The sequence below is a fragment of the Lithobates pipiens genome, unplaced genomic scaffold, assembly GCF_037356315.1.
Source record: "Lithobates pipiens isolate NorthernLeopardFrog02 unplaced genomic scaffold, aLitPip1_a1.2 Scaffold_22, whole genome shotgun sequence".
Lineage (NCBI taxonomy): Eukaryota > Metazoa > Chordata > Amphibia > Anura > Ranidae > Lithobates > Lithobates pipiens.
Window position 1 is genome coordinate 145,367,816 of NW_027507784.1, and position 20,676 is coordinate 145,388,491.

The 20,676-nt window shown below is 42.9% G+C and overlaps 1 long non-coding RNA gene across 1 annotated transcript in view; it reads left to right on the plus strand.

Annotated features, from left to right (window-relative positions):
• Nucleotides 1-20,676, plus strand: part of LOC143925447 (uncharacterized) — a 104,950-nt gene that overhangs the window by 37,234 nt on the left and 47,040 nt on the right. The window contains exon 2 of the long non-coding RNA XR_013261985.1: nt 16,542-16,567. This is a non-coding gene — a long non-coding RNA (uncharacterized LOC143925447). The remainder of the gene's footprint in view (nt 1-16,541; nt 16,568-20,676) is intronic.

The window sequence follows — 20,676 nt, forward strand, 5'->3', positions numbered from 1 at the left end:
TGGCTTATTTACCTTACATGTGGAAAGGAACATCGTATATGTAGGGTGGAAATCTCTTATAAAAAGGCATACTGTTGGGAATTTATCGCTTTCTATTGGATCACGATTCAAGGCATATGACATATGCCTATGAGGTGAGAGTTCTGTGAGCACAGTGGTGTGGTGTCAGCTGTTTTCAGTCATTGGAGAAATCACCAAGTTATCTATTATTGGCTCTCCTTTTTCGCTATTTTGAGCAATTGGACTACTTTTACTTATGGACTTCACTGCACATATTTCATTTTGTCACTATTGATTGGATGAACATTGGATGTATTATATAATTTTATTTCACATTATTGTATTAATCTGTCACTATTTGATGATTTATTTTGCATATGAAAGCCTGTATTATATGAGCAAGATCACTGTAAATTGTTATTCTGTTTATTTGTGTCATTGTGAACAAATGAACACTATTAGGTTTTGCTGCATTTCCACTTTATTTTTATTTTATTTAATTTATTAATAGTAGCGCAGAGGATCACTTTACACATATCCCTGTGTAAGCTGCATTCATACATGAGGGTGAAATCTCTCCCTACTTCCATGTGACAGCCCTGGGCCATTTACTAAGCACCACCACAGTTAAAGGGAGTCTCATGATTGTCCATACAGGTAAGTACTTGATATTTTCTTTGCTCTCAGTGAATGAACAGAGTGGTGGGAAAGCAATGGAAAGGAGAATATATGCTGGGCAGAGGCATTAAAGCAAACATGTTGCTTTCCCATGAACCATTGCATAGCAAATAGTTAACTCGAAATGATTCACTAATGCCCTGTACTAACGACCGTCGGAACAGCATACAGACTAGCAGTTTCCTGATAGGAATTGGTTGTGTCAGAAATGTTCTATTCTAGGTCTATCAGAATTTTCAATGTAAAAAGTCAGATGGGGCATACACACGATCGGAATATACGATGAAAAGCTCCCGTCTGACTTTTTCTGTCGGACATTCCGGTTGTGTGTATGGGGCATTAGCAAGTTGGAATGCAGAAAAGAGTTGCTGATTATGCTGCACTTTACCTGCTCTCAATATTTAATTATTCTCTGTTCTGCCCCTCACTGCCAATCTCTTCAATGAATTCCCCTAGCCCTTGGTATACAATTCTAAATACTAAGGCTGCTTTCACAATGAAAGCGCGGGCTGTTAGCGGGAAATCGCCACTTGTTTTAGCTGCGCTTTACTGCTGCTAGCGGGGTGCTTTTAACCCCAAATTAGGGGTTAAAAACCTATGTTTCGGCATTTCAACGTGTTTTTCAGGCACTTCGAAAGTGCTGCCCATATATTGCAATAGGCAGGGGTGTTTTGGAAACGCTGTATACAGTGTTCCCAAACCACCCCAAAGATGCTGCTTGTAGGTTTTTTTCCAACGTCCCGCAAGCGCACCACCTGGATGTGAAAGCACCCATAGAGCAATGAATGGGAAGCAGTTTTCAGGCGCTTTACAGACGCATCTGCAGATATTGCCCAAATTGTCCTCTCCATTCCTCCGAGGACCTCCTGCTCTCTAGCTTCCTTGTTACCTCCTCCCATGCTTGCCTCCAGGACTTCTCCAGAGATTCTTCCATCCTCTGGAACTCCTTGCCCCAGTATGTCCAGTCAAAATTCACTTATTCAGGGAAGCCTACCCCGCCTCCACCTAAGGACTGTACCTGAGTCACCTCCATTAGATCATCCCCTGCAGCTATTAACTTTTGTACCACCTCCCCCTTTCTTTAGATTGTACGCTCTATGAGCAGTACCCTCCTATTCCTTCTGTATTGAACTGTACTGTAATTGTACTGTCCCCCTTTATATTAGACATGTGCATTCGTTTTTGTCCGAATGCATTTTTGTCTGAATTTCAGGTATTTTCGTTATCATTTTGACAAATGATAACGAAAGCACAGGGTCCGAAAAACAAAAGATCCGACATAAATAAAAGCTTTATTTTAGTTTTGACACAATTCGATACAGATAGGAGATTCGACGTGACTCGGACAATAACAATCTGTGTCTATTGAACTTGTACCATAACAGTCCATTCACACAGGGGCAGCATGACTTCCAGCATGACTTTGGGAGGCAACTTGGACACAACTTGAGTGTGAATCACAGCGTGACTTACAAAACGACTTTAATGTAAAAAAAAAAATGGCGTGGGTTCCCTTTCAAGAGCATACCATGCCCTTCAGGTCTGGTATGGATATTAAAGGGAACCCCGCGCCAAAAAAAATGCAGTGGGGACCCCCCTCAAAATCCATACCAGACCCTTATCCAAGCATGCAACCGGGCAGGCTGCAGGAAAAGAGGGGGGATGAGAGAGCGCCCCCCCCCTTCTGAACCGTACCAGGCCACATGCCCTCAACATTGGGAGGATGCTTTGGAGACCCCCCAAAGCACCTTGTCCCAATGTTGATGAGGGCAAGGGCCTCATCCCCACAACCCTGGCTGGTGGTTGTGGGGGTCTGCAGGCAGGGGGCTTATCAGAATCTGGAAGCCCCCTTTAGCAAGGGGACCCCCAGATCCCGACCTCCCCCACGTGTGAAATGGTAAGGGGGTACAAAACCTACCATTTCACCAAAAAAGTGACAAAAGTGTTAAAAATGACAGGAGATGGTTTTTGACAAGTCCTTTATTACAGTCTTCTTTCATCTTCTTTCTTCTGGTCTTCTTCCTTCTTCTTTTCTTCATCCATCGGTTTCTTCCTCCATCTTCCTCTTCCTCCGATCCTCTTCTTCCTCCGATCCGATTCTTCTTGCTCCGGTGTTCTCGTCCGGCATCTTCCTCCACTGCGTCTCTTCTTCATTCTCGGGCCGCTCCGCACAATGGGAGGCTCCCGCTGTGTGACCCTTCTCTTCTTCTGACAGTTCTTATATAACGGAGGGCAGGGCCACCCAGTGACTCCGCCCCCTCTGATGCATGGAACCGTGCGTCAGAGGGGGCAGAGTCACCGGGTGGGGATGAGGCCCTTGTCCCCATCAACATGGGGACAAGGTGCTTTGGGGGACCCCAAAGCATCCTCCCAATGTTGAGGGCATGTGGCCTGGTATGGTTCAGAAGGGGGGGGTGCTCTCTCGTCCCTCCTCTTTTCCTGCGGCCTGCCAGGTTGCATGCTCAGATAAGGGTCTGGTATGGATTTTGAGGGGGACCCCCACTGCATTTTTTTTTGTTGGCACGGGATTCCTCTTAATATCCATACAAGACCCGAAGGGCCTGGTATGGAATTTCAGGGGACCCACACACATTTTTTTTCTTTTTTTTTTCTTAATGCTAATGCTAACATGACCTGTGTGCAATGCAAATAGCCTTAAAAAAAAAACCCATAGAAGACGTACAACATTAGAATCCTACTATAGCTTGTAGTCGAAATATTCAGCATCATACAGTTAGTTTCGCTGCTCCGTCGAATCTTCTTTAAACATTCGACAGACACCATAAGCCTTCAATGACAGATTCGACCTTAATTCATTTGGATTTTCAGACGAATGCAAACGAAAAATTAAATAAATTAAAACGAATTTCGGGAGTAACTAAATAAACGTATTATTTATTTATTATTATTATTTATAAATTTTTGGACGAAAACTAAATTCCGAAACGAAATATTTCAGTCTGCACATGTCTACTTTATATTTTAAAGCCCTGCAAAAACTGTTGGCGCTATATAAATCCTGTATAATAATAATAATAATAATAATAATAATATGTTTATCAGTTTTGTTTTCACTATGTTGTGACTAAAAACCTGCACAATTATTACATTTCGTGCTACAAAAGAGTCTATAGTATATTTTTATTCCAGTAAATATGATATAACTCAGTAAACAATTCATACATGCATGGCTGCATTTAATACTTTAATAATTTTCTAATGTTTGTCCTAAAAGTATTGTATATTTTCATTAAGCATGTTTATAATATGGGATACACTGTTTGCTTTGCTATGACTGCTCTTGGTGCCTCTGCATGTATCAACATCCATTGAAATACTATGAGACAAACAGACATGATGTAGAGCAGAGCTTTCTAACTGGAAGACCACAGAGCACATGAGGTCTCTTGAGGGGGTTCTTATGACCCCCAGATTCATTTCAAATCTTGGTATGTCTTTGAAGCATCAATGTCATATGGCCTGTAAACTTGTATTTATAGATTTGTTAAAATCTAGGTGGTGCCATCAGAAAACAACAGATAATATTATTAGAAGGGTATGCCTCTGTTGTGGTAGTCAATCGATAGCGCATCTCAATCACTTAACTTTTCAGGGAAAAGTGTGTGTGTTTGTATATATATTTATGTGCTTTAAAAAAAAATTAAATCCTACAAATGTAAATATATATAGTATATACATGGAAACAGCCATACTTGTTCATTACCTATGCAAACAATGTTTACTGCTTATTAGTTCTGTATAGTGATCTATTAGTCTGCTCAAAGCTTTAAATAGTATATTACAACCTTAAAAGTACTCTCTTAAAACATACCACTTCAGACAATTATATATAGACATCTGAAAATTCTGAACATCTAGAAAATCCAAAAATTTGACAGAATACCTAACTAACTAACTAACTAATACAGGCATACCCCACTTTTAAGTACACAATGGGGTTTATTTGCTAAAGCTGGAAAGTGCAAAATCAGGCTCACTTCTTCATAGAAACCAATGAGCTTCTAACCCCAGCTTGTTCAATTAAGCTTTGGTAATAAAACCTGGAAACTCATTGGTTTCTATGCAGAAGTGAGCCTGATTTTGCACTTTCCAGCTTTAGTAAATAAACCCCATTGTGTACTTAAAAGTGGGGTATGCCTGTAATAACTAACTATTAAATTATAGGTATTGGAATTTCCTTTCAAATTTGTCTGTTAGTGAACGTAACAAATATGAATTTGTCCAAAGTTACGAATGATCCAAAATAACAAATGCTGCATCTAAACAAATGGAACAGAACACATTAAAAATAAATACTAATAAGTAGAAAACATTTTTATTATAATTATTATTATTTATTATTATGAATTCATTACGTTCCATTCGTTTAAATACGGCATTCGTTATTTTGGATAATTCATAACTTCAGATAAATTTGTATTCGTTACGTCCACTAACAGCTAAATGTGAAAAGAAATTCCAATACCTATAATTTTCCTTTTCAAATGTTTTATTGAGATTTTTAGCAGAGTTAGTTACAACAAGGGTTACAAAACAAAAAAATAATAATATATAGTAATAAAAGTAACATAACACAGTATAATGTAGTGACAGGGTTTTCTCAGCACAATATAGCATATAAACAAATAATCCACAATAAAGAATAAAGTAGTATTCCCAAGTATCTAATATTCATAGTCATAAAGGGACTCGAACAAGAGTAAGTCTCTTAGAATTTGTATAATAAAGTCCGTAATATAATTATTGTAAGATTTATAAATAGCGATATGGATAATGGCCACTTCTGGACCCCAAGACACCCCTCACAGGGATCTATCTGTGTCTTGGAGTACCTAGTCCAACATCCTAAAGGAAATTCAAACACAGTAGTTATCTTTTATGAAGGAAAATAAAGATCTATTCTTACTCCGCAGCTCAATTCAGATAAACAAACATGTGATATATTTGTCACTTTGTTATGAAATTATTTTTAAAGCCATCCAAAAAAAAATATTAAAACGTACAGGAGTTCTTTCTTCTATATGATTAAAGAATCAGCATTATCTAAATTGTGGAAGTATAATTTTTGTACCATGTACTCCAAGGTTCCCATAGTTGTTGTTCCTTAATATATAGGGATTTGTCATTAGGAAATAACAATTCCTAGGAGTGGTGGAGTTGGGTTAATTCTATAACTTCTGTCATAGTAGGAAGAGAGTCAGTTTTCCATTTTCTAGTTATGGATAGTCTCGCAGCTAAAAGTATATGTGTTACTACTTTACGATATTGTTTGGGAATCGTATGTAAATTCATATTCAGAATGGCTAGTTCTGGTGAAAGTTGAAGGACAATACCTGTTACGGAAGTGAGTAAATGGGAGATTGCCTGCCAGTAGTTATGTAAGCTTGGGCAGTCCCACATAATATGAAATAGGGTCCCCAATTGGGTACAATTTCTACAGCAATTAGGTGACGAGTTCCCCTTGAATTTTGCTAGGATATGTGGAGTCAGGTATTGTCTTTGAACAATTTTTTGTGCCAGTTCCCATAGTGTAACACATGCAGTGGCCCTATATATGCTTCGTAGGGAAGCCATCCATTGTTTAATTGAAAAGTCTTGCCCCAAATCTTGTTCCCATTTAAGGAAGGAAGGTAGTTTGCTGGGTATGTTTTTTTCCCCTAGAATTGGGTATATTGTAGCTACTCCTTTCTGTGAGGTGGCATGGTTATTGAGGAAAAACCATATTTTAACCGGGATTGAAGCTCTGAGTTGTGGATTGTGTAGCAGACACTTTTCTATTTGAATATATGTAGATCGCTCAGAATTCGGAAGCTGTAATTCATTACTTAACTGAGAAAAATACTTTAATGAGTCCTGTTGGAAGAAGGAACCAAGTTTGATATCCCGACCCAAATTCCAGTCGTGTATTTGTACACCAGGAATTAATGTTGGTATAATTGTTAGAGGAGGGTTTAACACCGTGATTGGAGTTTTATCCCATTTGTATGTGATGATTCTCTGCCAAGAGTGTAGCGTCGCTTTCACCGTTGGGTATTGAGCTGTAATTGTGGACTTAATTTTCCTACTAAGTAACCAGAATTGCATATTAGGCTGTCGTGTGATGTCTTTCTCAATTTGTCCCCATAAAGTTTTAGGAGTAGGCAAGAACCATTCTTGTAATTGGGTCAAAAGAGTTGCGTCATAATAATCCTGTAGATCAGGTACGGTCGCACCACCTATATTTCTATGTTTAATTAGTATATGGTATGCGCAACGGGATTTTTTGCTATTCCATAGATATTTTCCCAAACTGCTTTGTAAGGATTTAAAATAGTATTTAGGGATACATATTGGAAGAGACCTGAGTTGATATAATAATTTTGGTAAGGTCAGGGGAGGGCTGGCAGCCTTAGGCCTGGGGTGCAAGTCCAGTCAAGTGGCCCATTGAACCCCCGAATCAGCTCACCATCCGTCTACACCACATTACTTGTACAGAGAGGGAGGGAGACTGCTCCACATTGCCCGAGAGAGAGAGATTGCTTGACACTGCCTGCACAGAGAGAGTGACTGCTTCACACTGATGGTCACTCTCTGTGCAGGCAGTGTGAAGCGGTCACTCTCTCTCCCTGCGGGCAGTGTGAAGCGGTCACTCTCTGTGCGGGCAGTGTGAAGCGGTCACTCTCTGCCGCTACACTAAGCCCCTGTACCCACGGTCGGAGATTTCCACAACCAAATCAGTCGGATTTTGCCTGTCGGATTTTGTCCGTCGGATCTTGTCCGAAACTGTTGCATACACACGGTCGGACAAAGTTGGCGAAAAATCCGATCTTTCAGAACGTGATGACGTAATTTCATTACGATGGGACTACATTCAGTCTAGTAGCCAATAGCTTTGATGTAGGAATTTGATCTGAGCATGCGTGGCACTTGGTCCGATCAAAATTCTCTACACATGATCGGAGTATGTCCGATCGGCCCAGTTGGTCGGTAAATATTTCCAACATGTTGGAAAATTGGGTCCGACGGATATTCCGACAGAATCAGTCCGATGCATACCACACACAGTCGGATTATCTGACGACACGGTCCGATAGGACACATTCCGATGGATTCTCTGACCGTGTGTACAAGGGCTAAGTGCTACCTGTGGAGTCTGGAGCTTCTCTGGTGAGTGAGCACCACACCACTGGGCAAGCCAAGCCAGCAGAGTAGCCAAGAGTCACAGCGAGTTCAGCAGGCTAAACACTAAAGTCCTGCTTTCTCCCTGGCATGACCACCAGATTCACCAGGGTGCAGGCTCCTCTTGTGTCAATTGCGGGTAGTGAGAAAAACACATGCAGGTACACACCGGAGCACCAGCCAGATTAAGGGCATCGTGGGCCTGGTGCTGCAGAGGAGCAGGTTTAGGAGTGGCAGGAATATGAGGCAAGTAATGTCATATCCCAGCTCTCCTCTTACTGGCCACCCTCACATGTTTCCAGGAGCCTGTGCTAGCTTATGCCCAGACTTGGTCGCAGTCACACAGGTGTAATGATAGGGAAGCCTGGCACTTGATTTACTAAGCATCCATAAGAGCCGTGTGTTGGTGTGTGCTCTGAGGTGAAAGTTTTCAAGCCATCAGAATACAGTGATCGCTGCCGGCAGCTTAGCAGCCAGCAGTGATTGCAAATAAATAAATAAAGACACGCTGGTTGTATTGTCAGTTGATAGATCGAATTCTGTACAACCAGTCTGCACATAGATTGATTGAAATTTCTGCTGAACAGGCAGAATTTCAATCTGTCTATGGTGGCCTGAGTCCACAGTCTCTGTTTAATTATATCCTCAAATCTTCTGAAAGGGGCGCTCCACTAAGGTGTAGAAATTCACTTTGAACTCCACATTGTTTACAGAACTCTTTTTAGGGTCCTTTCACACTGAAGGCGCTTTACAGGCGATTTATTGCTAAAAATAGTGCCCATAAACTGCCTCTCATGCCACCCCAGTGTGAAAGCCCCCGAGTGCTCTCACAATGGGGCGGTGCGCTTGCAGGACATTCTGAAAAGTCCTGCAAGCAGCATTATTGGTGCGGTTTGGGAGAGGTGCCCTGCCCACTGAAATGAGCAACACAGGCGGTTTTAACCCTTTCTTGAGCTGCTAGCTGGGGTTAAAAGGGCGCCACTAAAATGAGCAGCGCTTTACCACTACTGCCCACACTGCCCTAGTGTGAAAGTACCCTTGGATATTAGATGTGCAAACAATAAGGTGAGAGCACATCTAATGTCTACAGAGAGCAATGGAAATGAGGTAGAGTTCAAAGTGAACCGTACCATTACCTGCAGGGATTGGCATTTAGAGGGTTAAAACAGGCAGGGATGAAATGTAATATCAACTCCTCACTGCCTGTCAAATGCCTCTGAAAAGTGACCTGAGCATGGATCACTTTTTAGAGGAGTGGCTGCTGCAAGTGAATACAAGCCTTGCAGTGCGGGTGTACAGGCAGCTTTCACAGCCCCTAAGACTTCTTTTAGGTTGCACATTTTTGCTGCATTTTCTGAAATTGCACCAAAGATGCAGCATGCAGGATGTTTTGTGCACTTTCAGAACATGCAGTAAAAATGTGCAGCCTCTATGGGACCAGGGGCAACATGCAGGAAGACTGCCAGGACACCAGCACTGCAGCCAAACCGCAGCATGCCAGTGTAAGCCCACATCATACCACCATACTGCTCAGGCTGCTAGAAAAAAAAACTCTTTGGCTGCAGAGAGGAGGAGGGAGGAGCTCACTTACTTGGATGGTCTCAGCCTCCCAGGAGCCTCACTGGATTCCAGCTGACTGCTCAGATTGAACTTTCCAGCCCCACACATCCTCTTCACAGACAGCACACGGGAGTGTGGGTCGGGGAAAGAAAGAGCAGGTCCAGCCTCTGCCAGCCAATGGTGTGGAGGAGGGAGGGGCTGGGCGGGGCTGTGCTGTGTAATACAGACTGTCAGCCCTGACATGAAGACATCGCTGGATCACAGTACTGGACTCGGCCAGCTCAAGATCTGCTCATGTGTGCTCTTGAGCTGATGGCACAGCAGCCTTTGCCACAGCATATCAGAGCAGCCCAGGGGGCAATTGCATCCCTGCCCCCCAGCCCAGCCCTCCCCTGGGTAAGGTCATCATTTTGAAAGCTGCCAGGCGACCAGCCCATGTAAATTCGAATTTACTAAGTGTTGTCAGATCTGTTTCAAAATGTTTCTTAAATGGTAAAAAGTTTGTTTTAAATAATTGTTTTGTTTTGTTTGTGAGAGTGATTCCTAAGTAAGAAATCCCCTCGTCTTTCCAGTGGTAGGGGTATTTTTTAGACAATAACTGCCTGGTTGTGTTATCTAATCCTAGGTCTAAAATATTGGACTTAGTTTCATTGATTTTATAATATGATGTTGCTCCAAATGTCATTAGTATATTTTGGAGATTCGGGAGAGATGAAATAGGATCAGACACTATAAGCACTATGTCATCTGCGAACAGACTTATTTTATTATCTATTTGCCCAATTTTTATACTAGATAGTTTTGTGTCAGATCGCATACGTTCTGCTAGAGGTTCGATGGCTAAATTAAATATTAAAGGAGATAAGGGGCAACCTTGTCGTGTTCCATTCGAGATGCCAAAGGGCCTAGACATCATATCATTTGTGTATACTCTCGCTGAGGGGCCCTTATACAGTGCAAAAATTGCAGATAAAATATTTCCATGAAAGCCGAATTTTAACCACTTTCAGACCGGACCATTTTGCTGGTAAATGACCAGAGGTCTTTTTACACTTTGGCACTGCGCTGCTTTAACTGGTAATTGCGCGGTCATGCAATGTTGTACCCAAACAAAATTTGCGTCCTTTTCTTCCCACAAATAGAGCTTTCTTTTGATGGTATTTGATTGCCTCTGCGATTTTTATTTTTTGCGATATAAACGTAAAAAGACCGCAAATTTTGAAAAAAAATGATATTTTCTACTTTTTGTTATTAGAAAAATCCAATAAACTCAATTTTAGTCATACATTTAGGCCAAAATGTATTCAGCCACATGTCTTTGGTAAAAAAAAAGTCAATAATTGTATATTTATTGGTTTGCGCAAAAGTTGTCACATCTACAAACTAAGGTACGTTTTCTGGAATTTACGCAGCTTTTAGTTTACGACTGCCTATCTCATTTCTTGAGGTGCTAAAATGACAGGGCAGTACAAAACCCCCCCAAATGACCCCATTTTGGAAAGTAGACCCCCTAAGGAAATTGATAAGAGGCATGTTGAGCCCATTGAATATTTTATTTTTTTGCCTCAAGCGATTGAATAATGACAAAAAAAAAATTTTTATTTTTTTTTTACACAAAGTTGTCACTAAATGATATATTGCTCACACATGCTATGGGCGTATGTGAAATGACACCCCAAAATAAATTCTGCTGCTTCTCCTGAGTACGGGGATACCACATATGTGGGACTTTTTGGGAGCCTAGCCGCGTACAGGGCCCCGAAAACCAAGCACCGCCTTCAGGCTTTCTAAGGGCGTAAATTTTTGATTTCACGCCTCACTACCTATTACAGTTTTGAAGGCCATAAAATGCCAAGATGGCACAAAACCCCCACAAATGACCCCATTTTAGAAAGTAGACACCCCAAGCTATTTGCTGAGAGGCATGTTGAGTCCATGGAATATTTTATATTTTGCCACAAGTTGCGGGAAAATTACAAACTTTTTTTTTTTTTTTTTTTTTTTCACAAAGTTGTCACTAAATGATATATTGCTCATGCATGCCATGGGCATATGTGAAATGACACCCCAAAATAAATTCTGCTGCTTCTCCTGAGTACGGGGATACCACATATGTGGGACTTTTTGGGAGCCTAGCCGCGTACGGGGCCCCGAAAACCAAGCACCGCCTTCAGGCTTTCTAAGGGCGTAATTTTTTGAGTTCACTTCTCACTACCTATTACAGTTTTGAAGGCCATAAAATGCCAAGATGGCACAAAACCCCCACAAATGACCCCATTTTAGAAAGTAGACACCCCAAGCTATTTGCTGAGAGGCATGTTGAGTCCATGGAATATTTTATATTTTGCCACAAGTTGCGGGAAAATTACAAACTTTTTTTTTTTTTCACAAAGTTGTCACTAAATGATATATTGCTCACGCATGCCATGGGCATATGTGAAATGACACCCCAAAATAAATTCTGCTGCTTCTCCTGAGTACGGGGATACCACATATGTGGGACTTTTTGGGAGCCTAGCCGCGTACGGGGCCCCAAAAACCAAGCACCGCCTTCAGGCTTTCTAAGGGCGTTACAGTTTTGAAGGCCATAAAATGCCAAGATGGCACAAACCCCCCCCCCCAAATGACCCCATTTTAGAAAGTAGACACCCCTAAATTTAGGGGTACACTAGTGAGACTAGGTAATAAATGGCGGGTGCCCTGAAACTATAAAAAAATAACTAACCAACCAGCGTCACCTGTAACAGTTATATGGTGATCACTGGTGAAAGGGTTAACTAGGGGGCAATCAGGGGGCTTTATGCGGTAGTATATGGGGGTCCCTGGCGCTATAAAAAGCTGCGGCGAACCTAAATACCTACCTGCCTAACTAGCGTCACCTGTGACACTAATACAGCGATCAGAAAAACGATCGCTTATTAGGCTGGGTTCACACTGGAGCGATGCGGGAACGCCACGAATGCGCGGCGGGTTCCCGCATCGCATGCCTCCCGGCGGCAGTTCACACTGCCCTATGCGAACTGCTGGGAGTGTCAGTGAAATGTTAATGACACCCCCAGATCAGTTCGCATATCGCAGTGCGATCTGCAAACTTGGATCGCATGGTGTGAACACCCATGCGATCCGATTCTGCTGCGGACCAAAAAAAGGGTCCCGTGCGAGTTTGCGGCGGGTGCGGCGGGTGCGACACGAATTCAGCCATACTATCTGTATAGCTGAACTCGAATCGCACAGAGATCGGATGTGATTTGCACTGCAGTGCGGTGCGAATCACATCCGTTCTCATAAACCGCTGCAATGTGAACCCAGCCTTAGTGACACTGGCGACGGGGGGTGATCACGGGGTTAAACCTTTATTGGGGGGGTTAGGGGGGTACCTTAGAACTAAAGGGGGCTAACCCTAACTGCCCTAACAGTTATTAGTCACAAATGACACCTGCCGGGTGATCAGGGGGTTAAACCTTTATTAGGTAATAAATGGCGGGTGCCCTGAAACTATAAAAAAATAACTAACCAACCAGCGTCACCTGTAACAGTTATATGGTGATCACTGGTGAAAGGGTTAACTAGGGGGCAATCAGGGGGCTTTATGCGGTAGTATATGGGGGTCCCTAGCGCTATAAAAAGCTGCGGCGAACCTAAATACCTACCTGCCTAACTAGCGTCACCTGTGACACTAATACGGCGATCAGAAAAATGATCGCTTATTAGGCTGGGTTCACACTGGAGCGATGCGGAAACGCCGCGAATCCGCGGCGGGTTCCCGCATCGCATGCCTCCCGGCGGCAGTTCACACTGCCCTATGCGAACTGCTGGGAGTGTCAGTGAAATGTTACTGACACCCCCAGATCAGTTCGCATATCGCAGTGCGATCTGCAAACTCGGATCGCATGGTGTGAACACCCATGCGATCCGATTCTGCTGCGGGCCAAAAAAAGGGTCCCGTGCGAATTTGCGGCGGGTGCGGCGGGTGTGGCGGGTGCGGCGGGTGCGGCGAATGGCTGAACTCGAATCGCACAGAGATCGGATGTGATTTGCACTGCAGTGCGGTGCGAATCACATTCGTTCTCATAAACCGCTGCAATGTGAACCCAGCCTTAGTGACACTGGCGACGGGGGGTGATCACGGGGTTAAACCTTTATTGGGGGGGTTAGGGGGGTACATTAGAACTAAAGGGGGCTAACCCTAACTGCCCTAACAGTTATTACAGTCACAAATGACACCAATGCAAAAAAAAAAAAAAAAAAAAAAAAAATGACATTGGTGTCACTGTGACTGGGGGGGCAGGGGTAATTGGGGGGGTGATCGGGGGGTAAAGGGGGGGTGTGAGTGTGCCTGGCATGTTCTACTGTGTGTGGGATGTGTTGGTGCAACTCACTGATCCGCTCTCCTCCGTGTCGGAACGAAAAATACCGACACGGAGGAGAGAATACATCACTTCCTCTCCTGTGTTTACATTACAGGAGAGGAAGTGATGTCACCGGGGATTTCCATTCGTCGGGAGCGATCGCGAGGGGGTGGCCATGAATGAATGGCCGTCCCCTCGTCCGGGATCGCTCCCGAACGAAAACCGACCGCCGCAGGCACCGGGCGGGGGCCCGATCGGGCCCCCGACCCGCGGGAGGCAAATCACGTACATGTACGTGCTTATGCCTGCCCGTGCCATTCTGCCGACGTACATCGGCGTGAGGCGGTCGGCAAGTGGTTAAAAGCACTGACTGTAAATAGCCCCAATGGACCCTATCAAACGCCTTCTCTGCATCCAAAGAAAGGAGCAGAGAAGGCGTTTGATGTCTCTCAGTGAAGTGTATAATATCAATCAGACGTCTTGTTGCATCTGAAGATTGTCAACCTTTAGTAAAGCCAGATTGATCTTTGTGAATGAGGTCTGGTATGTAGTTCATCAGTCGATTCGCTATTGCTTTGGCGTATATTTTGATGTCAATGTTCAATAATGAAATCGGTCTGAAATTTTGGGGAGCATTGGGATCTTTGCCTGGTTTCGGCAGTGTTATGATCAAGGCCTGAAGCATCTCAGCCGGAAATTCTGATTTGGATGCCGCTTCGTTAAAAAGTGAGCATAAGTCCAATACCTATAATTTAATAGTTATTATTTCAGATTTTCAAATTTTGGGTTTTCAAATTTTCGGATTTCGAATTTCCACATTTCCAAATTTCCGAATTTCTGATTTTTCTAATTTATACATTTTCTAATTTACAAGTTTTCGAATATTCAAATTTGCGAATATTTGGGAAAAATACGAGTTTTTGATAATTCGGATGTTTCCGAATCAACTAATTTGTCAAAATTTGTTTAAAAAAAAAACTCATTCGGAACTAAACTAATTGCAGGGCCGTCTTTAATTTTGATTGGACCCTGGGCAAAACAATTTTTGGGCCCCTCCCACCCCCCACCGCCACCTGCTCTGAGACCTACAATAAATAGCAGCTAGACTTGAAGTCAGTTTACTGTATCAGATCAGGCAGCAATATGGCAATAAGGCAGCAATATGCTTTTACAGCATATCATTACTGCTTACTGACTGGTTGCTAGAGGCTACAGCACACATTATGTCTCACTGATTAGTTGCTAGAGGTTACAGCAAATGATTTCTGCTTTTGGTTGATTTAGAGATTACTGTATAGTAATACTGCTCACTGATTGGTTGCTTGAGGTTATAGCACATCATCGTTTCACTGGAGTGGGGCATGATATACATATGAATGCCACTGGCTGCAGCTGTCAACTACTTGAATTCCGCCACTATTTACATATGAATGCCTTTTATTTACATGTAAACACAGGGTCTGCAAGTGAGTCATCTGTACACAACAATGGGGCAGAGCTGGGCAGCATTAAGCCCCATACACACTATCAGTTTGTCTGCTGAGTTTTTCCTTCAGATTTACCAAAACCATGTAGTGGAAGGGCCTGCCTGATTGCATACAAATTGAAACTTCTAAGGTTTGACCTCATATTATATGGTTTTGGTAAATCTGAAGGAAAAACTCAGCAGAAAAACTGATAGTGTGTATGGGGCTTTAGTATCAGCACATGAGACATCGGGACACAGCACGGGACAAAAACTTCAAGGAACAAGGGAATTTAAACTGGGATAGTTGGCAAGTATGAGCAGCTGCTTTGGGCCCCACAAGAATGACTGGGCCCAGGGCAGCTGCCCCTTTTGCCCTGCCTTAAAAACGGCCTTGGGGGGGATGTCTCTTCCCTCCAATCAGATGTCAAAACTCTCCCCTTACTGAGTTCTGCAGAGTGTAACTTCAGCTCTCTGCATCTTTTTTTCTGAACTTGCAGACATCACTTTGAACAGATTTAGAGAAGAAAGGGCTGCAGATAGGCAAGTTATGTAGGAGGATTTGTTTCATTTCTGTGTCATCTGAGGCCAGTCACTTCACTGCATATATGTAAGATTTTACAACCACGTTAAGATTTTGTGTTTAGTCCCCAATTTACCACAGCTACTTCACAGTCACCTTCAGGTGTATTTCCACTTATATAGTCAAATTTAAGAAAACCCCATTATATGTTTTGTATGTTGTCCCTTTCACACAGTATACCTTACTGTTTACATGTTTGTTAAGAGAAAGTGTCATGATTGACTGCAAGCATTTCTGAACAAGTTCAGTATGATCTGTCACAATAGAAAGCCTTATATAACACAGTGGTTAAGTGTTTAGCACTTCCACTTAGCAGCACTAGGAGTGTTGGTTCAAATCCCAATCACGGCATTTCCTGCCTGGAGTTTGCATGTTCTCCCTATGCCTGTGTGGGCTTCCTCTGGGTACTCTTGTTTCCTCCAACACTCCAAGGATATGCTGATAAGTTAATTGGCTCCTGACTAAATTGACCCTAGTATGTATGAATGTGAGTTAAGGATCTTAGATTGTACGCTCCACAAGGGCCGGGACTGATGTGAAAGTACAATACATGTACAGCACTGTGCAAATTGACAGTGCTATATAAGTACCTATAATAAATAACACAGCATAAGCTCTAACTCAATAAACATTTTAATATGTAATATAATATAATGAAATATGGCAAACACAGCTCCCAATACCCTCCTAAACAAAAATAACTGAGTAGGATTGTTTTGCTTCCTAGAGTTTCCAGCAAAGAGCATGAAAAAGGTAAGTCGCAATTTTAAATACATTTTTTTAAAGTTGTGCTTTGTGGATGAGGACATTGGCTGCAAAAGTGAAAATGTATTTTAAATATAGCTTGAACTGCAAGAGGATGTCATTTTTATTTTGTATTCTTTCGGCATCAGATCTACCGTATATACTCGAGTATAAGCCGAGATTTTCAGCCTCTTTTTTGAGGCTGAAAGTGCCCCCTCGGCTTATACTCGAGTCACCGCTGTCTGACTGCTCGATCAGCGTATCGAGCAGACAGACGGCGGACATTAAAATTCAAAAGCCGCGCCTCCTTCTCCGCCTCCGCCTGTGATAGGCGGAACACTGAATTTCCCAGCAGTCAGTGTTCCGCCTATCACGGACATCCGTTCATTCTCATACTACGGACGAGTATGAGAGGATGTCCGTGATAGGCGGAACACAGGCTGCTGGGAAATTGAGTGTTCCGCCTATCACAGGCGGAGGACGGAGGCGCAGCTTTTGAATCGTAGAATGGCCGCCGAGAAGAGCGGCGATCCATCGGCACGACACGGGACGGAGGAGGCACGGGACAGAGGAGGCACGGGACAGAGGAGGCACGGGACAGAGGAGGCACGGGACAGAGGAGGCACGGGACAGAGGAGGCTCGGGACGACGGCGGCTCGGGACGGAGGCTTGGGACACAGGTAGGCTGGACACACACACAAGGCTGCACGGACACACACACACACACACACACACACACACACACACACACACACACACACACACACACAGGGATGGATGGATGGATGGATGGATACACACACACACACACACACACAGGGATGGATGGATGGATGAATACACACACACACACACACACACACACACAGGGATGGATGGATACACACACAGGGATGGATGGACGGACACACAGGGATGGATGGATGGATGGATGGATGGACACACACACAGGGATGGATGGACGGACACACACACAGGAATGGACGGACACACAGGGATGGACAGCCATGTCTCACCCTCGGCTTATACACGAGTCAATAAGTTTTCCAGTTTTTTGGGGGTAAATTGGGGGCCTCGGCTTATATTCGGGTCGGCCTATACTCGAGTATATACGGTATTAATCTTCTGATATATCTCTACTGATAAATAATTACTTGTTACGGTATTCGCTGTCAGCCTCAATGAGTCTGATGGACATAACTGTTGGTAACCATATACTGTGTTTTACTGTTAGTATACATGACATTTGAAGAATGTGTCTTATACATATGTAGCGCTACCCACCCGAGGGCTGCTGGATATTGTATGTCCTCTTGTGCTGCCCTGACCCTGGAAACTTCCCAGCCCTTCTGACAATCTAGGTTCAGTTATATTGTATCCCTCTTTAAATGAACCACAGACACAATATAAACTGAATTCAGAAGACTTTCTGTATTATCCAAACAAACAGGAGGTATAATAAAGTGTCAGTCAGCCAAACCCTTGGACAGCACCCAGGAACGGTTGAAGAACACTTGGCAGTCAGGTATATACAGAATAACAAACAGACAGTAATGAATATTAAATGTGCAGGGCAATAATAGACACGTAATAACTGAATGGGCCAGATGGCTCAATTGTGATGGACTGTAGCTAGGTGTAGGGGCCAGCCTGAAGGGACTCTAAGCTATGGAGGGATTAAGCAGTTTTTGGGCCAGTCACACTTCCCCGCAGATGAGAGGAAAAGGGTAGTCCAAGTGTTAGGCCTGAACACAGTCTTGCCCAGCATGTTGGAGCTCAAAGTAGTAGAACGGGGGAATACCCAGGGAAGAATAGAAAGTTTAGCAGACAGCAGGTAAATAGTAGGTATGGTAAAAGTGACACGTTCCTTGGCAATCCAGATTATGATGTCTGCATGGAGTGTCCATGTGTTATATATTTACTGACAAGAAGGGGATTTGGGCATGAGCCTACTCACCAGATTCTAGAGATAGTTGGCACATGCACAGGAAGCTATGCAGGGTCTTTATATCAACCAGCAGAAAGTTGGACACAGCAGTCTGGGCTGGCACACGCAATGCGGTCCTCCGATCGCTGGCAGGAGGACACAGGATCCCCCAATGATGCGCAGCGATGTGGACCCTGTCTGACAAGCACAGCGATCCCCCCCCCCCGGTTCCTGGTAGGCCGCGGTCCCAGCAGCTGGACAGCAGCTCTCATGATCACTGATGGATCCCAGGAAGAACAGAGCACAGGCCTGCTGGGAAACTTCTTTTATAGCCTCTCCCATAATCCCCCTTCTTGGTGGGTGGATTTTTGGGTAGTCTGAAATGGCTGAACACAGGCAAATAATGGCTATTATTAGCTTGTTAGTATTGATGAAAAGTGTTGTTGCTAAAGTGACCTGGAAAAAAAAAAATACTTTTTTGTAACTGAAATTGGGATTGGGGTACTGCTGATGCATTGAAGCTAAACAAAAACAAAACAGCCACAGCCACATATGAGCTGCCAATGGTCAGAATTTGAAAAATAAATGCTGTCCCAAACAGTCTTCAAAGGGATTCACATCTAGGATAAAGTTTGAGAAGTTTGAGCAAGATTCCATTTTGGATAGCATAAGGAACTCACTAGTTCTTTACCATTCTTGCTATGCTGCTTTACTTCCAGTCGCCTTGCCTACTTTCAAATCATCCTAAGGGGCTGCAGTAGGCAAAATAACATACAGTTGTGCTCAAAAGTTTGTATACCCTGTCAGAAATTTTAATATTTTGATATTAAAAATATGGCTGATCATGCCAAAAAACGTTTTTTATTTAGGGGTATAATCATATAAACCAATTTATTGTCACAACATAGTTTGACTTTGCTAAAGACACACAAGGTGAAGCACGCAGGTTAAAATAGTAAATGTTAATTTCTCACACATGTGAGTTTTTAAATTGCAATTAGTGTCTGTGTATATTTAGTCAATGAGTTTGTTAGCTCTTATGTGGCTGCAGACTAGATACTGAACCATGAAGAGCAGAAAAGAACTGTCAAAAGGCCTGCGTAACAAGGTAATGGAACATTATAAAAATGTAAAAGGATATAAAAAGACATCCAAAGCCTTGAATGTGCCAGTCAGTACTGTTCAATCACTTATTAAGAAGTGGGAAAGGTGTGGTTTTTCTCATACCAAGTCAAGGTCAGGTAGAACAAGAAAGTTTTCTGCTCTGGAAAAAGATGGTGTGGTTGTTTCAAGGAGCATAATATGACGATACTTGAACAAAAATGAACTGCATGGTCGAGTTGCCAGAGAGAAGTCTTTACTGTGCCAATGCCACAAAAACGTGCTTACAATATGCCCAATGACACATTGACATGCCTCACAGCTTCTGGCATACTGTAATCTGGAGTGACTAGACCGAAATAGAGCTTTATGGTCACAATCATAAGAGCTATGTTTGGAAAGGAGTCAATAGTGAAAAGAATACTATCCCCACTGTGAAGCATGGTGGAAGCTCACTCTAAAGGCATGGGGAATCTTGGCTTCATTCCAATCAAAAGATACAGGGAAAGAATATGATATTAAGAAATGTATCTTGTGTCAATCTAATCATGTCACTTACCTTATAACCTAAAAAGAATATGGAGGGAAACCACCAATAAGTGTAACACTGGAAACCTTTGCCACATCCCAATTTCGGAAGAAATTGCAAAGAGAGGTGCCCCAGGGAATGTACAGAAAACCAGAATTTAAAGCAGTAACATTGTGTAAAAAAGTACAAAATGTATTGGGTACAAATGATAATAAAGTTGATACACAGGTATTAACATCTAAAAACAATTAAATCAGATTCGATTAATAAGCAGCAGCTAGATTCTGGAACACACAGGTGATCTCAAAACGGGATCAGGTGGAGTGGGTGATCACAATAATCCCAACATGTTTCGGAATATAGGTGTAAATACTTAATTCCTTCTTCGGGGGCTGAATTGAAGGGAACTGTTTTTTCTAATAACAAAAAAAAAAAATAAAGAACAAAAAAAAAATGATACACGGGTGAGTATATAAGTATAAAAACACAGTAGTTTAAATAGCATGGCATCAGGGCCAGACTGGGAATAAAAACCAGCCCTGAAAAAAATTTCATACCCCA